The 8,328-nt window shown below is 48.9% G+C and overlaps 1 protein-coding gene and 1 long non-coding RNA gene across 2 annotated transcripts in view; both read right to left on the reverse strand.

Annotated features, from left to right (window-relative positions):
- The window catches only part of FBLN2 (fibulin 2), a 98,711-nt gene extending 98,113 nt beyond the window's left edge, over nt 1-598 (reverse strand). Inside the window, exon 1 of the mRNA XM_017737345.1 lies at nt 245-598. The gene's annotated coding sequence lies outside the window, so the exon portion shown is untranslated. The remainder of the gene's footprint in view (nt 1-244) is intronic.
- A 7,130-nt stretch (nt 599-7,728) lies between these two features.
- LOC108447426 overlaps nt 7,729-8,328 on the reverse strand; it is a 12,362-nt gene continuing 11,762 nt past the window's right edge. The window contains exon 5 of the long non-coding RNA XR_001862977.1: nt 7,729-8,328. This exon is cut by the window's right edge and continues 2,718 nt beyond it. This is a non-coding gene — a long non-coding RNA (uncharacterized LOC108447426).

Here is an 8,328-nt window from a genome sequence, read left to right on the forward strand (position 1 = left end):
GGAGCGGAGCTGCCCGCAGACGGGCTCCTGGGGACCGCAGCTACAAAGACAAAAGGAAAAGCCGGGGGTGAGAGGTGAGCGCCGCGCCTGCCCTGGGGCCGGGGGGCCTCACCTCCGGCTCTGCCCAGGTTAACCCCGCTCTGTCGACCAAAGGTGGCTTCGAATTTGTGCTACAAGAAGGGCTTTTCAAAATTCATTTTTGTCCCGCAGATGCTCACTGAGATCTGAGGAGCCCCAAACTCACCTCGCCCTCAGGGAAGCATTTGGTGATCGGATCCCGATCTGTTCAGCGAGAGCGTTCGGCTGTCGTATGACAATAGCGGCTGTTTATAGAAACCCATCCTGGGATAAATTAGAGACAAGTCCCTGGGACGAACGAGGTCCCTGCAACAAACACTATGTCATCGGGAAAACATCCCTCCTCGGAGGGTCTCAGGAAGAACCGGGTGTGCTCCCTGCCAGACGGGCTGCGCTTGTGAGCTCAGGGGGCTCGGTCAGAGGGAGCCTCTTGCCCTGCATCGGGAGCTCTGGGACATCTCTCTGGGCACCAGGCTCGGCTTCCCCCTGCATTTCTGTCCCTTCAGGACAAGCTGTTTCCAGCCTGACTGTGAGGCCAGCCCCGAAGCTCTGTCCCTGGGGCAGGCAGCACTGAGACACGCAGCTGGGATGTTTTTACACTGCAGAGCTCCTCCATCTTCTCAGGCATTTGGTTATGGGAAGAAGAGACCTTGTTTGATGCTCACTGGAGCTATTGGCAGGACAGTTCTGCCCAAGCCTGCAGGGAAGAGCAGCAGGAGTGTGGCAGTGTCCCACCAAGGCCCCCCGTCCAGCCCGCAGCCGCACAGCTCTGCGGCACCAGCCAGCCCTGGCCCGGGCCATGGGGACAGCTGCAAACAGCTGCTGGAGGCACCAGAGCATCCATGGCCTGCCTGCCAGTTTTGCCGTTCCCAACAACCAAGGGATGCAGCAGAATCTGCTGCTGCAATCAGAGGTGGTAGCTCCCTACAGTGCTTGGTCACCTTCCTCCTTCTTCTCTTCCTCACTGCAAACTCAGCCTGGTCCAGTGTAGGGCACTGAAAATGCAATATTGTGAAAAAACTTTGGAGCTGGCCCTGGCTCTCAACTCCCATTCACAAGGAAGACTGAAGTCTGCACAGACAAAATGTGCATACAATTAGGGGAAAGTAGCAGGGTAAGAGTTTCCATTTCTGAAATGTGGTATCCTGTCTCCAACACAGCCAGTGCTTGGGAAAGTGGGACTGTCTTATTGTGTGATGCTGCAGTGGATGTGGGAAGGGTCCTGCCAATTGCTGCTGGGCTCCCCGAGGGATGGACCAACTACACAGAATCATTGTGTAACTTTAGCCAGAGAGAAAAAGGCTATTTACTTTGTAAGCAAACAGTCAACCCTCCCAAAGTGTTCCTACACAGTCTTGAATTTCATCTGGAGAAAAAAATGAAAGCATAGGAAGACCAGAGGACTGTGATTTCTCTCTACCTCTGTGGAGGTGACCCTGTGGTTTGACCCTTGAGGTTTGTTGGAGCACCTTAGCAGGGGAGAGGTGTGGGGAAGTCGTGTGCAGGGTCTCTGTCTTGGCCTTGCTTTCACTCAATTTATCCAAGTAAAAAAAATAAAAAACTCTGTCTCTGAGCCATATTTTTAACAACCTGAGATCACTTAAAATATTTATCTTTGACTTCAAGTGATACTGAAGAACTAATACCTCCAGGATTTAATGCAGTGAGGGTAAATGGAAATATCCATCATTTCTGAATGAAAGAAAACTGACAGCATTGTCTGGGGACTGAAAGGATATGGCAGGTCGTGTGAATCCACACAAAGACAGGGCAGCCATGCTCATGGGTGGGATAGCACATGCCCACCCAGGGACTAGCTTTGGAAAGCAAAACTCTTTGGAAGTCTGACTTCGGGAGAAAAGTTTGGACTTGAATTCAGCCCTTTTTTGCATCTCCAACACTCCTGAAGCTCTGAGCTCTGCACTGTGCACCAAAGGGGAGAGGGTAGCACTGCCTCCTTCCAAGAGACAGGCAGGGAACCAGAGCACAGAGAAACCTCTGGACATGGGGTGGTTAATCCTTGACCCACTTAGAAACAACTTATTTTCCAAATAAAAGCCCCATAGAAGAGGAACCAAACCAGGAGAAAGAAGATGTGCCATTTTAAAATTCCAGAGCTGAGATTAAAAAAAAAAAAAGTCTCTAGGGATTCCTAAACAACAATTTCCTAATTGCAGACCAGTGGGAACAACACCACCAGTGTCCTCTGCCCCTGTAAATTGTAGGAACTCTTTTGCCACATCTCTTCCATGACTCTCCCTTCCACATAGCTCTAGCATTCCCACTTTAAAGTGGTGCTGCTCTGGTTGAACAGCCATGGAGCAGAGCAGACTCAGACTGAAATATTTGTTTGCGTGTCCTCATCCAACCACAGTTTTTCAGAATTTGGGAAGATGTCACAAAGCAACAGAAAACAATGCCTCCTTGGCCAAAGTCAGAGCACTCCACAGCACGCCTTTCAGTGCAGTGTATGGTTGAGAAACATAAGAAATGCACAGCTCACACAGGAAAAGCCTTCAGCAGATGTTGCTGCTTTAAAAAACCAGAGAGTCACTATTCTAGCACATTTCCTACAAGAGGAAATAGACTAGCTCAATCCAAACAAATCAGTCACAGTCTACATCGACTCTGAGCCCATGGAGAAAAGCTCACACCATTCTGGGGATTTCTGATCACCAGGACTTGTAAAGGTTTGCTGGGACCTGCACAGCAGAACTTGTAAAGGGAAAAGTCAAAGCAGCAGCTCACAGGAGAAGATTCCTGCAGTGTGAGAATCACCCACTCGAGCAGTTTAGGAGGCATCTCCCTTTCCTTATCATCAGCCAATTTTTCTGCAGGTGTTTGGTCACATTCACTCTCTGCTATACCCATTGAGTGCCCTAGGAGGAAATAAGGTGGTACATGTAAAACAGAGTAAAGCCTAATTCTTCAAGCCAGCAGCAAGTGTGCCTGACAGTGACTTGCCATTAATTTAATGTACTGGCAAGGCAAGAGCACTTACAAGCAGCATTTGATAAAGTATTCTTTCAGATTCTGGCATTTTACTGCCAGTGCCTGAGAAATGTACCCAAATCTAACATCAAAAGGCTTTTCAAGGGAAATAGCAGGAAAATTATCTTTATCTTGGAACCTGATTTGAAACTGCTCCTGGTTCTCAAACTTCTTCACCACTAGTAATTGATGGAATTCAGCACTCTGATGGCAGCAAATGTCACCTCAGTGAGGAGCCTTCAGATGGCAAAGGCTGCAAAGACAGCCAGGGCGAGCCGTCCATCTACCCCATGGCTGCAGAAACAGCCCCTCTGCCAGTGCTGGTTACCTTCCCTTTTGTCACAGGTAAAGCTCCCAAGAAACCCAAACCAAGCATGTCAGACACACTTTAGCTTGGACTGATTTCCAAATGTGCCGCAGAGGCTCAGATCTGACACAGGTGTGCAGGGAGCAGGCAGAGTGGTGTTTTTCCCCAGTCACCCCTGCTGGTATCTCCCGTTTCCTCCTGGCCATCCCAGTTCCTCTCACTGGAACACTTGTACCTGAACATTTTGAGAGTGGGGAAGTTAAAGATGCAACTGAAACAACGAGTTTCTTCTTACTGTTTTCCGTTTTGAAACTGGTCAGTATTGACCTTGAAAGTTTTCAAAGAACAGATGAAGCTCTAGTTCTTTCTGTGGTGGATGAGCTGACTAATGCAGACTGTCAAAATCTACTTTAGATTTGTTGCAGCACGTTACATGCAGGTTGTAAACAAAACAAATATCCAAGATAAGAGTGACGGCCAGCAGGCTGCATCCCGTGAAGCCACCCTCAGAGTCATGATCTGCATTATGATTCTGAAACACGCTGCTAATTTAGGAAGGATCGAGTATTGAAAAGCCATTTCAGCAGAACTTCACAAACATTTAAGGTTGCCAGCCAGGACCCAGAGCCCACGGGCTCTTTCTGTGTGGGCTCTTCTCGTGTGGTTTTTTGCACCCACGTCCAGCTCTGCTCCTCAGCAGGATCCTCTGAGGGTGCAGAGATCTGCCAGCACTGCTGGGTATGGCAGGGGGTGGGACACAGGAGAGACTCCAGTGGGAAAGCCAGAGGGGATACAGAGAGGAGGACGACAGCAAGCAGGGGGAAGTCTAGAAATTTGTAAAGGTGTCCTTCTGGGCCTGGATATTCCCACCTAGATTCCAGCTGCAAGTTCACCTCCCCTGTAACACGCTCCATTACCCACCCAAAATGAGTGGATTGTGTTTTCATCCCTGAAGTGAGATATGATTTCCATCTGCTATTTCTGCATTTCACTGCACGGGAAGTCTCATCTCCCAAGCTCTGCTTTGCTGTCTGGAGTTACCTGCTGCCTCTGCCCACTCACTGAGCTACCAGAGAATTGCCACAAACAGCAGCCCTTCAAAACCACTCGAATCATAAACAGGACTAGCTCTGTCTCATCTCCAGTGCTCACAAACACAGAGGGAAACACTGCTTGAGCCTCCCACAGTTCCCTGCTGTCCAGCTGGATCTCAGATCCCAGCAGCACCTCACATCACTTTGTTAACAGAGACTGGTGCTTTGCCTCATCCACTCCAACACTGGGGACTGCTCTGTCCTCACACACACGAGTCTGTCCTGAGCAGCAGCTGAGTGTGAGGGGCCTGCTGTAAGCCCAGCCAGGTGACACACGGGACAAAGGAGGGACTGTCACTGCTGCTGAGAGGCTTCCAGCTCAGCCCACACAGGCAGAGACCTGCTGCCAATGAGTGTGGGTCGATGGCAAGCTGGAAGGTACAGCAAGGTCCCATTTGACAAAGGAGTGCATAAACCCTTATAATTACTCGTCACAGATCATTGTTTTCCTCTGGTGAATGGCTTGAATAAAAACGTTTGCACTGAGGCCAAGAATGCAGGGTCTGAGCCCAAGTAACATCCTGCAATGGTAATAAATACCTACTACACAAATAAACCACCAGAATGCCTGTTTCCCCAGATGTCACAAAGTCACCCCATGCACAAGCTGCTCTTTGATGCTGCCTGCTATCCCAGCCGCAGGCTCACAGTGCCTCTTCCACAAGAAAACCAGTGTTCTGTTAAAATAAACCAATTGGGACAGAAACTAAAGCACTGTTACTGAATATGCAGTTATTGTCATTGCTACTGCATCACTTCTTCTGAAATGCAGATGATCCAAAGCAGAAAGTAAAACTGTGTTTTGACTGCTGTGGAAAACGGGTGACAGTCACCAAGTGCTGGCAGAGCTGCTCTCTGCTCCAGCCAGAATTAGAGGCCTCACATTAGAGGCTTTGCAAATTGGGTAAGGTGTGCAGCTAATAAAAACTTGAAGCAGCCTGGAAAACTGATGATTAAATCTTGGAAAGCTGAAGGCCATGTGAGCTGGTTAGTTCTGACTTCTGCCGTGATGGGTCTCTAACAACATGTGAAAGTTATCATCTCACGAGGCAAACATCGCTGTTGTTGGGCAGCACAGACACACAGCCAGCCAAGTTCTGAACAAAACCAGCTCAGGAGCCCCACAGGGACTATTTGGACATCTCATCCTGCACAAATATACCCAGTTCACACAAAATCATCTCAGTTCAAAGTTAAAAACGACTCCTAATGTGACCTGCTCTGGAAAACCCCACTGCGGTGTTTCATTTTCTTTTTTTCCACTGTAGCTGAAACTGCACCATTGGGGCTGGATCCATGCAGTAGGCATCCACATCCAGCACACACTTCCTTGCTGAATTTATGGATGCTGCTGTGCAGGAAAATAACAGGGCTGTAATACTATACAGCCCTGACTCGTTCATGCTCAAAGCCCAGCCCATGATTGCCTTGGACATGGCTCCCATCACCACTGAGGGGAATAGCTGACCCTATGAAACGCCCCTTTCACAGCTGTCTCCAGTTTCCCTCGTGAAAGTTGGCTGGATGTTTACTTTGAGATTCAGAACACACATGTAAACTGTTTAGGGATATTCCTATATCCCTGCTTCTCGTTAAAAATGCCAGAGAGAATGAAAAATGTGGCCCATTAGTGTTATAACCATCAGAAGGAAAAAAAATAAATAAATAGAAAAAACCCCTGCAGTGAGGGTCTGGCCTGCAACAGCCCAGTCTGTTTCCCCAGCACGCTGCAGTTCCTGGGGAAGTGCTGCTCTGAAGAGGTTTTCAGGCAGCAGTGGGCAGATCCCTGCTGCCCACAGGTCCCACTCCGGTGGTCTCCAGCGTAAGCTGTGAACATCTCTGGGACAAAGAGAGGGTCATAGAGGAAATTGTGTTTGTTTATTGTTGGGTTTTTGTTGTCCTTAAGGTGAGATCTGGAAACTGGGATTACCAAAGCCCTGTGGTAGCTGCCCATCAGGACAGACCCACTTCCTTGTGCCACCTCAGGCTCTTGTGGAACAGTTCCACATGGCCCCGTGTCCTCACACAGGGGTGAGGAGGATGCTGGAGTCACAGCTGAACCCTGTGCAAACACTGCTCTCAGAGAAGGAAGGGGCATCTCCTTTTACCCAAATTTAACCCAAGGAGGAGAGAGGACTGCAAGGCTGCCGAGGGCCCTGATGGCAATGGGGACCCCTCAGGGGGCTCCCCGTGCAGGAGGCTCTTCCTCCCACCCCAGCACCTCTGGGGCAGCCGTGTGGGGTCTGGGCTCCCCGGGGCACACCTGGGTGAGCCAGGGTGCCCTCGAGAAGTGCCTTGGCTCAGGGTAGGGGAGCAGGAACAATTAATGAAGGGAGAATCCACCTCAGGAGGGAGGAATTTCTGCCCAGATCTCATGAGCCTCTCACCACGGGGCAGCTCCAGGCATGGAGAAGGGGACAAGGCAGGGCACAGCCTCCTGAGATGGAGGAATTGTATTTCCAGCACCTGCTGTATAAAGTAAGAGCAGTGGGAGAGCATGGTCTGGCTGGGGCAGGCGCCGGCGGGTTCCGCTCAGCCCCTCGGGGAGGCTGCGGCACCGCTGGGCTCAGGGAGCACAGAAAGGTTAAAATGCCACAGGGCTGTGAGGAAAGAAGTGTCAGAAACAGCCCACTGACACCCAGGAGAGAGGAGGGGCGAGGAAGGTGTTGTATGTTTTTGTTCCTGACCATCTCTGTTTTAATCAGCAATAAATTAAACTGGTTTTCCCCCAGACTGCAACGCTAACGCTTCTGTGACAGATCAGCACCACTCCCAGGGAAACTGGAAAAGACAACGAGTATTTCTCCCTTCAGCATGATCCACATAAAGTAGCACAAAACATAGTTACGAATTACTGCCTGGTGACATTTGTGAGGAGAGTGGCCACAGCTCCTCACGGTCCCAGCTGAAGCCGTGCCAGGGCCAGCACCCTCCATCCCAGCGAGGGGATGCCCTCCAGGTGTGGGGAAATCCCTTCTCTACCTTAAAAGGGAGCTCTGCTGTTCAATCAGTGCTTGGGACCAGCTTGGAGACCCTCTGGAGCCAAGGAAAGGCACATTCCCATCCCCGCGCCCAGGAACTGGTTTGCAGTAAGAAGTGTTCCAGTGGAACTTCCACATTCTCCACAGGAGGCTCAGAAGGGCTACATTTAACCTTGCTGTTAGTTAAGAATTTTTATATTTTTTTATTTTAGTGAGATTTATCAGTAAAAAAAAAAAGAGTGTGTGGGTTTGAGGAGTGGGAGAGAGCTGTGAATAGATTCAAGTCCTTCAGCAATTACCAACAGTCTGCTCAAGATGTAAATTCATCCTTCTAGCTCTGAGATCTTTGGAATGTGTGGAGACCTGAGCTGATACTGGCTTTTTTTTATTTTGTGTAGACCTTTATCTTCAAATAATAAACCAACACTTTGCCTTATGCAAGGCACTGAAGAGGGAGCAAAAATATCCCATATCACCTACATTCTTGTTATGTGGCATCAACACAGCATTTAATAAAAAGCATCTTGATATAATAATAAAGTTTGTTTTCCAAACAAAACTGTTGTTTGCCTAGAGTAATGTAAATTTGCAGTTCTCCTTTACACTTCACAGACGACGAGAGAAAAAGATTTTAGGATCTCCCCAAAGGAGAGATTTAATTGTAAAACAAAGCACTAAGGATGACATTTAGCTGAGGCTGTAAAGGCTACATTAATTAAAAAAGACTAAAACATATGGTGCACTTCATGAGGCTGGTTAATATGAGCTCCCAAACGGAACCTTTCTGGTGCGTGAGAAGAAACAGGAAAATGCAGCTACTCTCCTCTATCTCGAACCATAAAAAAAGCCTTTGCTGTAGTCCTCATGAAGCAGGAAT

Source organism: Corvus brachyrhynchos, unplaced genomic scaffold (assembly GCF_000691975.1).
Source record: "Corvus brachyrhynchos isolate BGI_N302 unplaced genomic scaffold, ASM69197v1 scaffold266, whole genome shotgun sequence".
NCBI classification, from domain to species: Eukaryota; Metazoa; Chordata; class Aves; order Passeriformes; family Corvidae; genus Corvus; species Corvus brachyrhynchos.